The sequence below is a fragment of the Dioscorea cayenensis genome, chromosome 10 (genome assembly GCF_009730915.1).
Source record: "Dioscorea cayenensis subsp. rotundata cultivar TDr96_F1 chromosome 10, TDr96_F1_v2_PseudoChromosome.rev07_lg8_w22 25.fasta, whole genome shotgun sequence".
In the NCBI taxonomy this organism is placed as follows: domain Eukaryota; kingdom Viridiplantae; phylum Streptophyta; class Magnoliopsida; order Dioscoreales; family Dioscoreaceae; genus Dioscorea; species Dioscorea cayenensis.
The window spans coordinates 1446218-1461049 of NC_052480.1; the positions used below are offsets into that span (position 1 = coordinate 1446218).

The 14832-nt window shown below is 32.6% G+C and overlaps 1 pseudogene; it reads right to left on the reverse strand.

Moving 5' to 3' along the window:
• Positions 1-371: 371 nt before the first annotated feature.
• Positions 372-10100, reverse strand: LOC120270928 (annotated as a pseudogene).
• Positions 10101-14832: the final 4732 nt, after the last annotated feature.

Consider the following 14832-nt stretch of genomic DNA (forward strand, 5'->3'; position numbering starts at 1 on the left):
AGGATGTCTTTGGGTCCCCGTTTATATTATCTGCTTTTGTTTTTTTCAGTTGTTCTTCTGGTTGGGTATCACACCTAGTAGTTTTGTTTCTTTTGTTGTCTTGTTTTTCTCCCGGGTGATGGAGGACCGTTTGTGCTCTTATCTTTTTTAATTGAAATTTTGATCTCCTCCCGAGTAATGGAGGATTGTTTGTGCTTTTATCTTTTTTTTAATTGAAGTGATTTATTTTAAAAAACAAAAAAAAACCAAGCATGCAACGATGTAATAAACTAAGATTTTTTAATTAAAATAATAAAAATACCTCTCCCCTCTGCAACCAAAGTGAAATACAAACACTAAAAGCACAACCTGACATATTTAGAAGAACCAAATAAGAAATTAAACTTGAAAAATTCACTTGATAATTGAATTTTACAAGAATGCTTTCACATCAATACAATACAAACATCAACGTTCCAAATGGTACACATGACACAACATAATCATTTCTACAACACAATCATTTCTGCTTTTTGTAAACATAGCATTTAGCACAGCATAAGTAGATGACAAACTGCAGAGCGCTTAACCCAGCAAGAAGCCAATAAAAGTAATCCAAATGTGCACGGTTTAAATTGTTAGAGAACCAGCTATGCCCATCCTTACCAGTTACTTCATTAATAACTGAAATTAGAAATCCACTTATAAAACTCCCAATACCAAAGATGCTCAAATAGAGAGCAAGCCCAAGGCTCCTCAGTGAATCCGGCACTTGATCATAAAAGAACTCCTGCAAACCAACCATTGTGAAAACATCTGCAATTCCATACAAAACATACTGAGGAACCAACCACCACAAACTCATCGGTATGGTTGCCTGAGGCTTATCAACCAGACCGTAATCTTTGGCAGTTTGGAGCCTCTTCATCTCAACCAATGCCGCGATCACCATTGAGAGAATGGAGAGGACCATCCCTGTACCTATCCTCTGAAGCATGCTGATGCCTGAGGGAATGCCGGAGAATTTTCTAGTTATTGGAACTAGTATCCTATCGTAGATCGGAATGAACATGACAATGGACAAACTGATGAAGCTCTGCAGTGTGGCCGGTGGAATTTGGATGTTCGGACCTATACTGCGTTCCATGGTGCTTCCTTGCTTGGTGAAAAGTGTTGATGATTGGGAAAACACAATTGCATATATTAAGCAAGTAGCCCAAATAGGAAATAACCTGATTACTCCCTTGGCTCCCTCTATACTATTATCAACCCTGTCAATGAATGAGAAGCAAACATCAGTGTATATAATCAGCATAATTCATTAAATTGTCCTAGAAATGAATTCTCACTTTGGTGCATCAGCTGATGAATACGGATGTGGAGTTGCACGGCTCTTTATCATTGTCACAAAAGCTTTGTAGACCTGAACAAAGGGGCTGGTATCTTGTAATACATAGTAACGATAAGTGGTGGTACCGAGCAAGAAGACAATGAGAGCAAGCATCATGGCAATGCATGGGATTCCAAAGCCAAGGCCCCAGCCAATGTTATCCTGAACAAAGTTCAAGATCCAGAGTGTGATAAAAGTCCCAAAGCACAGCCCAAAGTACCACCAGTTGAAGAAGGAGCTCTTGGACTTGTTTTCTTCAGGATCATTTTGGTCAAACTGATCACCTCCAAACGCTTGAGTGCATGGCTTATGGCCTCCTTGAGCGAATGCAACGAGGTATAGTGAGACAAAGAATGCAATGACTTGGAATTGGGTCGGAGGACAAACTGTTGGACCAATGGAAGTGCTGCACTTGTGAGGGCTGAGGGAAGGCAACATGGAGGACAGTGTCAGAAGACCCAGGCCCTGTTAAACATAAATATATAGTTTTGACAATGAATTATAATTTACTGCATATCTTTTAAATATAAAATGATCAGGGACACTAAAAAAAACATAAAAATCCACAATGTAGACACTACAAATGCAGCAAAGAAAATTACTGTTGTTTGTTATTACAAGCAAGTATATTCAAACTTATTAATTATATTTTATCACTCAATTAAGGGTACAAATTATGAGTATTTAAGATGAGAGAAGCTATTCTTTAGTAGGGATGTAAACAAGGAGAAGATTCCCTGGAGGATACATTCTCCGGCCTCAGTCTTGAATTTCCAAGACCAACACCGACCCCAACCCTCAACCCAAATACAGGACTCCCTGGCCCCAATTAATAAATTAAATTATTATAATTATTTAAAATAAATTTATAAAATATTTGCTAAAAATACCATAAAAATTTTTAATAATTGAGAAACTCATTTACAAATACAAACAATTGACACGGTAAAGGCTAATACAAAATAACAATAAAAAAGTGATTGGATCAAACAAAATTCTCATTTTTTATAAATAACTAGATATTTGTAACATTTATAACCATTAGTTAATTTTTAAAGTTACCCTCTTAACATACAATTATCACATAATAACATGGGGTTGGAGATTAAAAATAAAAATAAAAAAAAATTATGATGAAGATTATATAAAGAATTTTAAATTATAAAAAATAATCAGTTATTTTCCATTGATCACTTATCCTGTATATTCATCATTTCATCTAGGTTATTGCTTTATTAGCTTTGAAACACTAATCTATTCTATTGCTTAATTAATATAAATAACTTTTTAATTTTTTTAAAAGATAATTACAAAACCTTTTATTTAGTCATTACTCCTCCATTGTCTATTCTCATATTTTAATCTCACAATCCCTAACTCAATTATAATTTATAATTAATTAATATACTAAGATCATGGATGGTAACACCTAACTATCCTATTGCTTAATATTAATATATCAAATAGGGAAAACATCATCTAGGGACGTCCCTAGATTTCAAATCTAGGGATGTTTTTAAATCTAAGTTGGATCATCATCCGATGGTTGATTGATTATATAAACACTGTACACCTTTTTACTGTTCATGATCACTGTACAACACTGTAGAACGCGGTTTTTACTGTTTATAATAATAAGAGCCGTCAGATTTTCATCCGATGGCTACTATGGACATCTCTAGATTTGAAATCTAGGGACGTCCCTAGATGATGGGTTCTCTATCAAATATATTATCTTCAATAATATATATTTTTAATATAAATAAGTTTTAAGCTTAAAAAAAAGATAAATTGAGTAATCTTTGGTATCCACCGTCTAAATTTTAATCCCTAACTCTTTATTTAGTGATTTAATAAATTATTTGCAAAATTTCAAAAAATAAAATATAGTTAATATAAATTTAGGATTTTTTTTTAAATTTTATACTGATGATAATTTAATTATTAATAATTTCTTAATTAAATACACATATGGACTTTTGTTCCAATTTTTTATTTATATATTTATAACATAAAATATAATATATATATATATATAATATTAACTTAAACATTTACTATTTCATGCCCCGGCATGGCGGGCAACTTTTTCAGTTTTTCCTAATATTAGCCGTCAAAAAGCCTGAAAAGACTTATTCACTTTTACATAAAATCCCTTACAAAAAAACAAGAGAGACAAAAGTCCAAAGTTCAGACAGAACTTTAATAATTCAGTACATTATATGACGCATACAGTGGTCCTCCCCAGATTTAAACCAACAGTTATAATGCACAGCGGTAATAAGGAAAAGCACTACCCATATCAAATAAAGTAACAAAAAAAAGAAATTTCTAATTACTATTTTATCCCATAAAAACCTTTTCAATCTCATCATGATGTTCAAAAACAAGAGGGATTAAAAGTGGATCCAGATATTATTATTAATATTATTATTAAACATTTTCTTCAGCGGGAAATTTTAAAATTTTGTATAAAATTTTGAAATAATATTATATATAAAATAATATAATTAAAAAATTCCTACCATAAAAACTATTTTATAATTTAAATTTTAAAAATTTTATAAATATTTATTACATAAATAATTAAGTGTAATTAATATTTTTAATTATTAATATTATAAAAATATAAATAAAAAATTTAAATATTATTAAAAAAATTAAAATTGTTCTGTGAAACGCTTATACATCTATTTTAAAAGGCCATTTGGCTCATGATAATGACATATTACAATGTAACGAAATTACCATAGTAATAAGAGTGAAAATGTTATATGATTGAGAATATTACGGTAATTTGATATAGCCATATTTGATCAAAAATTTTTATTACCAAAAATAATTCATTGCCGTGTTTGGTTATCATGATAATCAATTTCTTTAAATATAAAAAATTATAAAATTACCATAATAATCCACGATAAACACCAAATTTGGTGATAATAGAATTACTTACTTGGTACTATTTATAAATTGGTAATGTGATATTACCATCCAAATTACCACCGTTGCAATACCAAACATTGTAATATTTTCAGATAACTATGTAACACGTGATAATCTTTCTATATTGAACCAAACGGCCCTTAATAGTATTTGTATAAATTATTTTTATTATTAGTATTAAAAAGGGAGAGGAACGCACCAGGACATAGAGCAGGGACGAAATCACAATGGTCCGGTAGCGGCCGAGATACGAATCGGCGACGAAGGCACCAAGGAGCGGAAGCATCGACGCCACACCAGACCAAGTGTTCACCGCCACCGCCGCCGAAGCCGTGGACTCCTGGAGAGGGCCGGTGAGGTAAGTGATGAGATTCGATGAGATCCCATAGTACGCAAACCTCTCAGCTACCTCAACCCCTACGACAAACGCCGAGATTCCATGGATTCATCCAATAGAAAGCACATGATGGAATTTTGAAAGATAAAAACTCTAATCGATACCGATGATGAAAAGGGCTGAAGTCCACCCGCCGGTGCGAGATCTGGAGATGATCTGCCTCCCACGGTAGTCCACCATGCCGATCAGTGCTCCGGAGGACTCGCCGGCGAGAAGCGGCTCACCGGACTCCATCTCTCACCCGCTCTCTTTCTCTCTGATGGGGCGGCGATGGAGTGAGAGAGAAGAGGATCTGACTTTAATGACCATGGGGGTAGTCAATAGCGATGGTGTGATCCGCTGTTTGATAGCTATTGTAGAAGAGGGAAATAAGGCCTTAGAAGATTGACACGTGTATGAATAATCGTGGGGCCCATTAAATGTTGGAAATTGCTGTTTGGGGGAAAATATCTGAACAGTGACATGACAATACTAGAGAGAAATTTGTGTTTTTTTTGGTTGGACTTTCTTATTTGGGTTAGCTGGATAAGGACAAATTTAATAGTAATAAATGTAACACATGATTTATTTGGCTTGAAATATATAAAATTTGCTATCACATGATTTTATATATTATTTATAATTGTCCCAATTATAAAAAAACATATAAATTTTATTTAAACAAATATGTATATATATATACACACATACATTGGTCTTTCTTCTACTGATTTTTCAGGTTTTAAGAGGGTGAGGAATTCCATCGATACTTAATAGTTTAAGCAAGCTAAGCTTTTTAATCACTTGGACTAACTCCATAGATACTTCGGAAAAATATATTTATTTTTTTTTGTAAAATCTAATATATGTAATTTATTTAATATTCACATGGAATTTTAGATGCTACTGCCAACTCACAAAACCACAATAGAAGATGAAAATCCATGAGGACATAAATCAATGACTTTGTCAAAATAAAAAATCAATAATTTGATAAATTCAAGACAATGTTTAACAATTTGGAAAGATCTGTAAGTAATAATATTTTACTCAAAAGGTAATTTTTTTTAATAAAAGTGGATAAACCACGACCAATAGATAATTAATCACAAACAACAACATTACTCCACTATATTATACATCAAATAAAGACGCAACAACATACAGCACAATTTGGTAACTTATATATTATTATAGCAAAGGAGAACACCCTTTCTTCCTGTAGGCATAGGATTGTGCAAAATATATGTAGATAAGTAACCCAGAGGCATTTAGTGCAGTAAGAAACCAGAAGAAGTAATCAAGATGAGCATGGTTTAGATTGTCAGGGAACCAGCTCTCTCCTTGTGCTGCACTCACCTTATCTATTAGAGAAACAATGAATCCGCTTATGAAGCTCCCAACACCAAAGATGCTCAGATATAGAGCAAGTCCCAAGCTCCTCAGTGAATCTGGCATCTGATCATAAAAGAATTCTTGCAAACCAATCATTGTGAACACATCTGCTAAAACCATTGAGAACACATTGGGGCATCAACCACAATAAGCTCATTGGAATTGGTATGTTAGGCGAATCGATGAGCCCGTATTCTCGAGCTGTTTTTATCCTCTTCATCTCTACTAGCGAGGAGATTGCCATCACTATGGCTGAGATTGCCATGCCAATGCCGATTCTTTGGAGCATTGTGATGCCTGAGTGCAACCCTGTGAGTTTCCGAACTGCAGGAACAAGGATGTGATCATATATGGGGATGAAAGCAACAATTGAGATGGTACTGATGCTTTTTCAGTGATGCTGAGGGTATTACGAAGCTGCTGCCAATCCTCCTGTCTAGAGTGCTAGCTTGTTTTGGTGAAGAATGTCATTGATTGCGCAAAAACAATAGCATAAACTAAGCATGTAGCCCATATTGGAAACAATCGAAGAATGCCTTTAGCTTCTTTTTCTTCTTCTTCTTCTGCCCTGCATGAGTATATGGTTAGATCATCATGGAATAAGATATAATTTAAGAACAGTGATATTGGATAGGAGAGGAGGAGGCTTACTGTGAAGTCTTGACAGCTGATGCTCGCCAACATGCTTTGCCAATTCTAATGAATGGGCTTGTCTCTTCCAGAATGCAGTATCGATAAGTTCTGGAACCTGATAAGAAAACAATGAGAGCAAGAACCATGGCCATGCAGGGGATACCAAATCCAAATCCCCAGCTGACATTGTCTTGCACATAGTTGAGCACAGTGGTAAAGAGCATGCCAAAAGTCATCCCAAAGTACCACCAATTGAAGAAGGAACTTCTTGATTTGGATTCCAGAGGATTATTCTGATCAAATTGGTCAGCTCCGAATGCTTGAGTGCAGGGCTTGTGTCCACCTTGTGCAAACGCCACCAGATACAAAGAGACAAAGAAGGTGATGACTTGGAGTTGACTGGGAGGACAACTAGAAGGACCCATGGCAACGTCACATTTTTGATTGAGGATGGAAGGCAACAATGAGGATGAGAATGTCAACATGCCCAGACCCTGGTTAAACATTTAAGATCAGCCTTTTCTAAGTTTCTGTTTTACATGTCAGATTCTATTGTGTTTTGAGACAATAAGGTCCAACAACTTGGATAAAAAATTGATCCTTCTTTTACACGTAGCCATTATCAATCTAGATTTCATTGCTTGGTTTTAAAGTGCAAGTTAATAATTAAGTGGGTGACATTGCCTGTTTTGGCAAGTGATGTTCGAAACATGTGTCACACTATTGTGAGCCAACATCAAGAGGAACAAATATATTTAGTCCAGGTGTCAAAATGTGCAAATTTTTTAGTTAAAAGACCAAAACAAACAATGAGCCCATTTCAAGCCTCTCCAATGGCCTTAAACCAATAGTTAATTACAAAGAGGATGATGATTTGAGTGATGAATCTAGCTAGTTTTAAATCTGTAACTCTACCTCATCGCAATTTACTTTTTTACTCATTTGTTGTGTATGATTCTTGAGTAATTATCTCTAGGGCCTACCACTTCATTGAAAAATATCCAAACTTTTAATCTCAACCATGCATGTGGCAGATTGCTGGTTGTCCACCAATCTCAATAACAATTCCTAATTCTTTAACCAAAACTTGTCCGGCAAATTCAAAATATAAGATGGATTTCAAAAAATTGATCAAAATTTAATTTTGATAGAATTTCTCTAAGAAAAATTCCTTCATATAACAGTGTGTAACTGCTAACAAGCCATTGCAAGGAAATATCATATTCGCTCATAGATCCCAACAAAATAATATTCTTTGTTTGTAAAGTAATTGGTTTATTTTTTAAAATCTTTGATCACCGGTTTTCTAAAAATCATCTCTAGAGTCACGAGAACCGTTGGATATTAATCTAACGGTTTCAAAACTTTCTCCTTCCCTGAAAAATAAAATAACCTCAATCCCACCCAACATGTTCTCTTTCTCTCTCTTTGTCTCTTCTCTCTCTTTTTCAATTTTTACAAATCGACAAATGACAAAGCAAAAAACAAACAGGTATAAAAAGTAAACAATTATAGTAGTTTGATCGATCTCATGAAAATAAACCCCGTCCCGAGAATAAGAGAGAAAAATTCCAACTCAACCCTCGTCTCGAAAATAAGAGAAAAATTTAACTCGAGACCTCTCAATTATAATCACTGGGTAGTTATAATTGATTAGCCCACGCTATTCCTCTCTCACATTGCCTATGTTACTTTTAATCATAGAGATACATTTTAAGATGTTTCTTTTAAATATATATAAAAGAAACATCTTAAAATCTGCCACAAAGAGGATGATGATTTGAGTGATGAATCTAGCTAGTTTTAAATCTGTAACTCTACCTCATCGCAATTTACTTTTTTACTCATTTGTTGTGTATGATTCTTGAGTAATTATCTCTAGGGCCTACCACTTCATTGAAAAATATCCAAACTTTTAATCTCAACCATGCATGTGGCAGATTGCTGGTTGTCCACCAATCTCAATAACAATTCCTAATTCTTTAACCAAAACTTGTCCGGCAAATTCAAAATATAAGATGGATTTCAAAAAATTGATCAAAATTTAATTTTGATAGAATTTCTCTAAGAAAAAAATTCCTTCATATAACAGTGTGTAACTGCTAACAAGCCATTGCAAGGAAATATCATATTCGCTCATAGATCCCAACAAAATAATATTCTTTGTTTGTAAAGTAATTGGTTTATTTTTTTAAAAATCTTTGATCACCGGTTTTCTAAAAAATCATCTCTAGAGTCACGAGAACCGTTGGATATTAATCTAACGGTTTCAAAAACTTTCTCCTTCCCTGAAAAAAATAAAAATAACCTCAATCCCACCCAACATGTTCTCTTTCTCTCTCTTTGTCTCTTCTCTTTCAATTACAAATCGACAAATGACAAAGCAAAAACAAACAGGTATAAAAAGTAAACAATTATAGTAGTTTGATCGATCTCATGAAAAATAAACCCCGTCCGAGAATAAGAGAGAAAAATTCCAACTCAACCCCTGTCCGAAAAATAAGAGAGAAAAATTCTAACTCGAGACCTCTCAATTATAATCACGGGTAGTTATAATTGATTAGCCCACAGTTATTCCTCTCTCACATTGCCTATGTTACTTTTAATCATAGAGATACATTTTAAGATGTTTCTTTTAAATATATATATATATATATATATGATTGAGGGTAGCCCCCCGCGCCCCTTTTTTTCTCTAAAAATGAAATAAAAATAAAATAAAATAAAATAACTCAAAATCAATGACAATCAAACACAATCATCACAGTATTGCACGTATATCTGCAATTAATTCCGGGGTTTACGTAAAAAGCAATGATCCAAATTATTAGAAAATATACCTCATTCTCAGTAAAAGACAAAAAGGAAAGAGAAATCCTAGAAAGGAAAGAAGAAAAGATTGAGAATAAAGGAACAAACCAGGATGTAGAGAATGGAGGCGATGATGATGGTGCGGTAGCGTCCCAGATACGAATCAGCGACGAAAGCTCCCAGCAACGGCAGCATCGACGCCATCCCATCCCACAAGTTCACCGCCGTCGCCGCTGACCCTATGGACAGCCGGAGCGGGCCAGTGAGATAGGTGATCAGATTAAACCCTATCCCGTAGTACGCGAACCTCTCCGCCATCTCCACGCCTGCTCAGAGATCATCACTCATGGGAAAACCCCTCAAATCTAGGGCAATTGAAGATTAAGGAGTGAGGAATTGGGTAATAGTAGTACCGATAATGAAGAAGGCCGAGGTCCACCGTCCTTTGCCGGATCCGGCGTTGATCGGACGGCCTCTGTAGTCCACTACGCCGGCTATCACCGTCGAGCTCTCGAGCAGCGCCTCGCTCTCCATTCTCTCTCTCTATCTCTCTCTCACTCTCAGCGAGTGTTTTTGCTTTTCAAGAGGTTTTTATGTGACACACCCTGAAAACTAACCAAATTATTTGTAACCTTTTTTTTTTTCAAATATTACTCTATAATCTAACGGCTGATATGGGGACATCCCTAGAATTGAATTCTAGGGACATCCCCAGGAGATGAATGCTCTATATATATATATAATTTACATCCCCTATTAACGTCCATAGATAAGAAATCTATAGACGTCCAATTATCAGTCATTGGATCATGATCCAACGGCTGACGTCCAATTATCAGTCATTGGATCATGATCCAACGGCTGACATAATATTGTTCATTATATTGTTCCGAACAATAATTACTATTTATATTACTGTAGTATCTAATGTTTACCAATGTTAGCCGTTGAATCGAGATCCAACGGCTGATAATGGACATCCATAGATTTCTTATCTATGGACGTCCATAGAGGATTGGTCCTCATATATATATATTACTATTATTATTATTATTATTATTATTATTTGCAAAGGTGGACGTCAGCTAAAATGAATGTTTTACTCTTTTATTTAAAGATATTATTAAGTATTAGATGACCTATTAGTTTTGATGAAAAAAAAAATCCTTACGTAAAAAATAAAGGATATATATATATATATATATATATAGTGAAAAACATCATTCAGGACGCCCTAGATTTCAAATCTATGGATGCTTTTTAAATCTAGCCGGTTGGATCATCAATCGACTGGTTGATTAATTATACAAACATCTGACACCTTTTTACTCGCTTTTTATGATCATCGCATAACATCGTGAAACGCGGTTTCATCGTTTTCATAACGATAAGAGCCATCAAATTTTCATCCGATAGCTACTATAGACATCCCTAAATTTTCAAATCTAGGGACATCCCTAGATGATGGGTTCTCATATATATATATATATATATAAATAATTGATTTTAATGGTGAAAATGTTCTTTATATAATATTCAATGATATGCATTATAAACAAATTAAATAAATATAAAATCATTCTAAACCGAGCTAAAATAAAATTAAATAAAATTATTATTTAAAAAATCAACTTCACTAATTTCGGGTGAAGAAAGATCAAATATATGTATACATCTTTTTGTGCGTACGCATGTTTCGTGATTGGTAGATCAATATCTAATGATTTTATAATTTTTTTTATAAAAAAATAAAATATTAAAATGACTCCCTCAGGACCCTCATCCCCACTTGTTTTCCTATTTATAAAAAATAAAATATTAAAATAATTTGCATGCCCAACCCAACTCATATTTTACTTTTTATCATCTATGAACGTTGAAACTTTAGGTTACCTATATATACATATAATTTTTAATGAATATTGATAAAACACAAAGTAAAGATCACATCCAATGAAAGTTAGAATTACCATGCATTTATGTATGTTCTTTTGGTTAGACATCTATTTTATATATATATATGGAATCACTATCTGCCAACATTTTTTTTATCTTATCCTCACAAAATTTCAAAATTTTTATGATTATGCAATGATCAATTAAAGAAGAACAAATTGACATAATTTTTGCCCCATAATTTCGGATTGTATGAAAAAATTATAATTTGCATATTTATAACAATTAAATATATAAATGGTCAAAATACCAAAATAATATCTTTATTTTACGTTTTTTGTCTTTTTAATTTTTGTAATATAAAATTCATCCTTTTAATTTCTGTATTTGCACATTTTTATTTTTTAGGCCCTTAAATTAACCGATATTGGTTCGATAGTTTTCTGACACTAATGTGGCAACATTAATATTAAAATATTTATTAAAAAATCCAAAAATAAAAAAATACTATAAAAAATGTTGTTAGATTTCTGCTATTGCTCTTCTTGGAACTCTCTTTCTCTCTCTGTATTTTTTTTTTTGTTCTCGAATGAGAACCAGAAAAGGCCAGGGAGATCATCTTCTGTTGTGTGCTCTGCTTAAGATCATTATTTCGATCTAAATAAAACCATTACTATTTTACATAACTTTAATAGAATTATGTACATGATTTTTTTTTTCCGATTTTGGACTTTTTATTTAAATCATTGTTTGCGTATATAATTTCTTTCAAAAACCATGGCAAGTACTGATCTAAAGCCTTATGGCAACACTAAATCCCAAAACACCAATCATTTTTTGGTCTATTAAAATCGGATCTTCTTTGAAAAGTGTTAGTGTCCTTTCCTATGGCATGTTTGAACTTCAGTTTATAGAGGATAAAGGCATTTATGTATTTAGGCATAAATTTTATGTTTATGTGTGTTATTGATGTGGCTTATCCATATACTTTGCAAGATATATATATATATATATAAGACCAGTTGAAGAAGTAGCTTCTTGATTTGGATTATTGTGGACCACTCTAGCTTTTTTATTTGGATTCTTATGTATCATTTTTTTTGGATTCATGTTTGCAAATGACAGTAGAATAAAGCGATGGAGAAGGCTATGACTTCGATTTTTGATCGGGTGTTCCATTTGGATTATGGTTCATGGCGCCATTACACGGTGGGAGAAGACAAGGATGCATTGAAGATGAATGTAAACATTTTTAAACCCTGTAGAAAGAAATGCCCCCAATGGATTTATATTAAGGTTTTGGAAAGTAAAATAACTTATAAAAGTTATTTAAGTGGCGTTTGATTAGATGTAATCTTTAATATAATAAATTTTTAGTTACAATGTAATTAAAAATACTTGATTTTCAAAACACAGATCGAATCTTGTATTTGATTGAATGTAATTGGAATTACTGTATTATAAAATTTTATGTTTGTCTAAAACCGTTATAACTCCAGTTAAATGACTCTTCATCAATGTTATGAGTTACTTATTATTCATAAATATTTAGGCTTTTTTAAGTCATTGTTCCAAGAATATCAATCACTATTTGTGGTTTTCATTTTTTATTTTCTTATACTCTCCTTGCTAAGTTTGTACTGTCTTTTTTTAAAAAAAAAAAATTTTTGATAAAATAATAGTCTATTTAATTTTATTAAAAAACAAACAATTTTATTTTGTGATAGAAAAATATATGCATAATTTTTTTAAAGAATGTATGTATTAATTTTTTTAAAAAAAATTGTCTAATTTATGTTACTTTTTCTCTCAAAAAAAGAAGGAAGAATAAACTCGAGAAATCAATGTCAAGGCGTACTTGGTGAGTGTATATATAATCTATGATGAAATTATTTTAAAAATTTAAAAATAAAGGAAATTAGTGTTTCAGTGAGGAGACATAAAAAGCTTTTTTTCTTATTTAAATTGGTAAAATAATTTTAGGATAATAATATAGACTTCTTTCTAAACCATAGTTATGATTTTAAGGTATTAAAAAAATAACTTTCTCATCATCTATACTTAATTTATTTTTTTTTGAAATATTTAAAAATATTGTTTTAATCCATTTTTAATTTTAATTTTTCTTTTACAAAAAAACAACAATAGTCGTCCCTCCCCAGTGAGTAACGAATCGAACTCTCACCACTGGAGCTCATCGACGACCCATATACCAATATACACATTTTGTGTATAAGTTTCACCAATAACTAAGGAGTTTTACCACGTGGCATCAAACAAATTTGAACTTAAAGATTTAACATGCTTTGGTCAGCGTAGAGTACAGTTACGCGATCGAAAATATTACCACGTCAGTCTGTGAATCAGATGAATATCAATTCAATTTATAAATATTACAAAAAGTGGAATCCTATTACCACCAAATTTGGTTTTTATCTTAGATACGCAGAATCTTATAACTTTTGATATTTTAACAAAAGATTACATGACAACACCGAATGAATTATTCCCAGTAAGAGTTTTTCAACCAAACTGGCTATATTAAATTCACAATATTCCCGAACCATTAACATTCATTATTACCAGATTTTACGCAGAATATTACACAACCAAACGGCCCCTAATGTCTTTCGCAATTTAACCAAGGGCACCGGACTATAAACCCTTTGGCTTTAATCATTATTTAAAAATTATATATATACAGCTTAATCTTAAGAAAAATCTGAGGGAACCCAAATACGAATCAATGAGGAAAGCTCGAGAGAAAGCATCGATGTCACTTTTGGGTGAATCAGGTTTGGTCCAAACACTCTCAGTTCACATGTTAACAAATGAGTTAATTTTTGAGACCTTTTGTTTATTTATGAATAATTCAATAAAATTAAAAATGATTATTAATAAAATTGTGGATTGCTTAACCTAGATGACTTTGGCAAGTGAACTCACTGGTCACAGGTTCACAAAAACCCTACCCATAATCAAAACCCTTACAATGTGGGCCGATTATGGGTTTCCAGTCACGCTTGCAAAATCATTGGCCCAGTGTGTGTTTGTGAGTTCAGTTCCGGACCAGGAATGGTTGAAACTTGCCTAGTTGGCACCTTTGGATCTCATATCAATTACTCTTTAATTAATTAAAATTCTAAATTATAACTCCATGATGCATTTGCTTCATTGCTTTCTTCTATGGAATGTAAGTTCACATGTATTTTATTAGTACTAGTATTTATATATCAATAAATAAATAAATAATAAAAAAAAGGGGCAAGGAAATGTTTGGGTCCTTATAGGGCTTAAGTAGATCGTCGCTCTTACAATTGAATTAAATATCTAAGAAATATGTATTTAATACAAATAACAAAGCAACAACATACAGCAAAAGATTGTGGTTTATATTATAAGATAG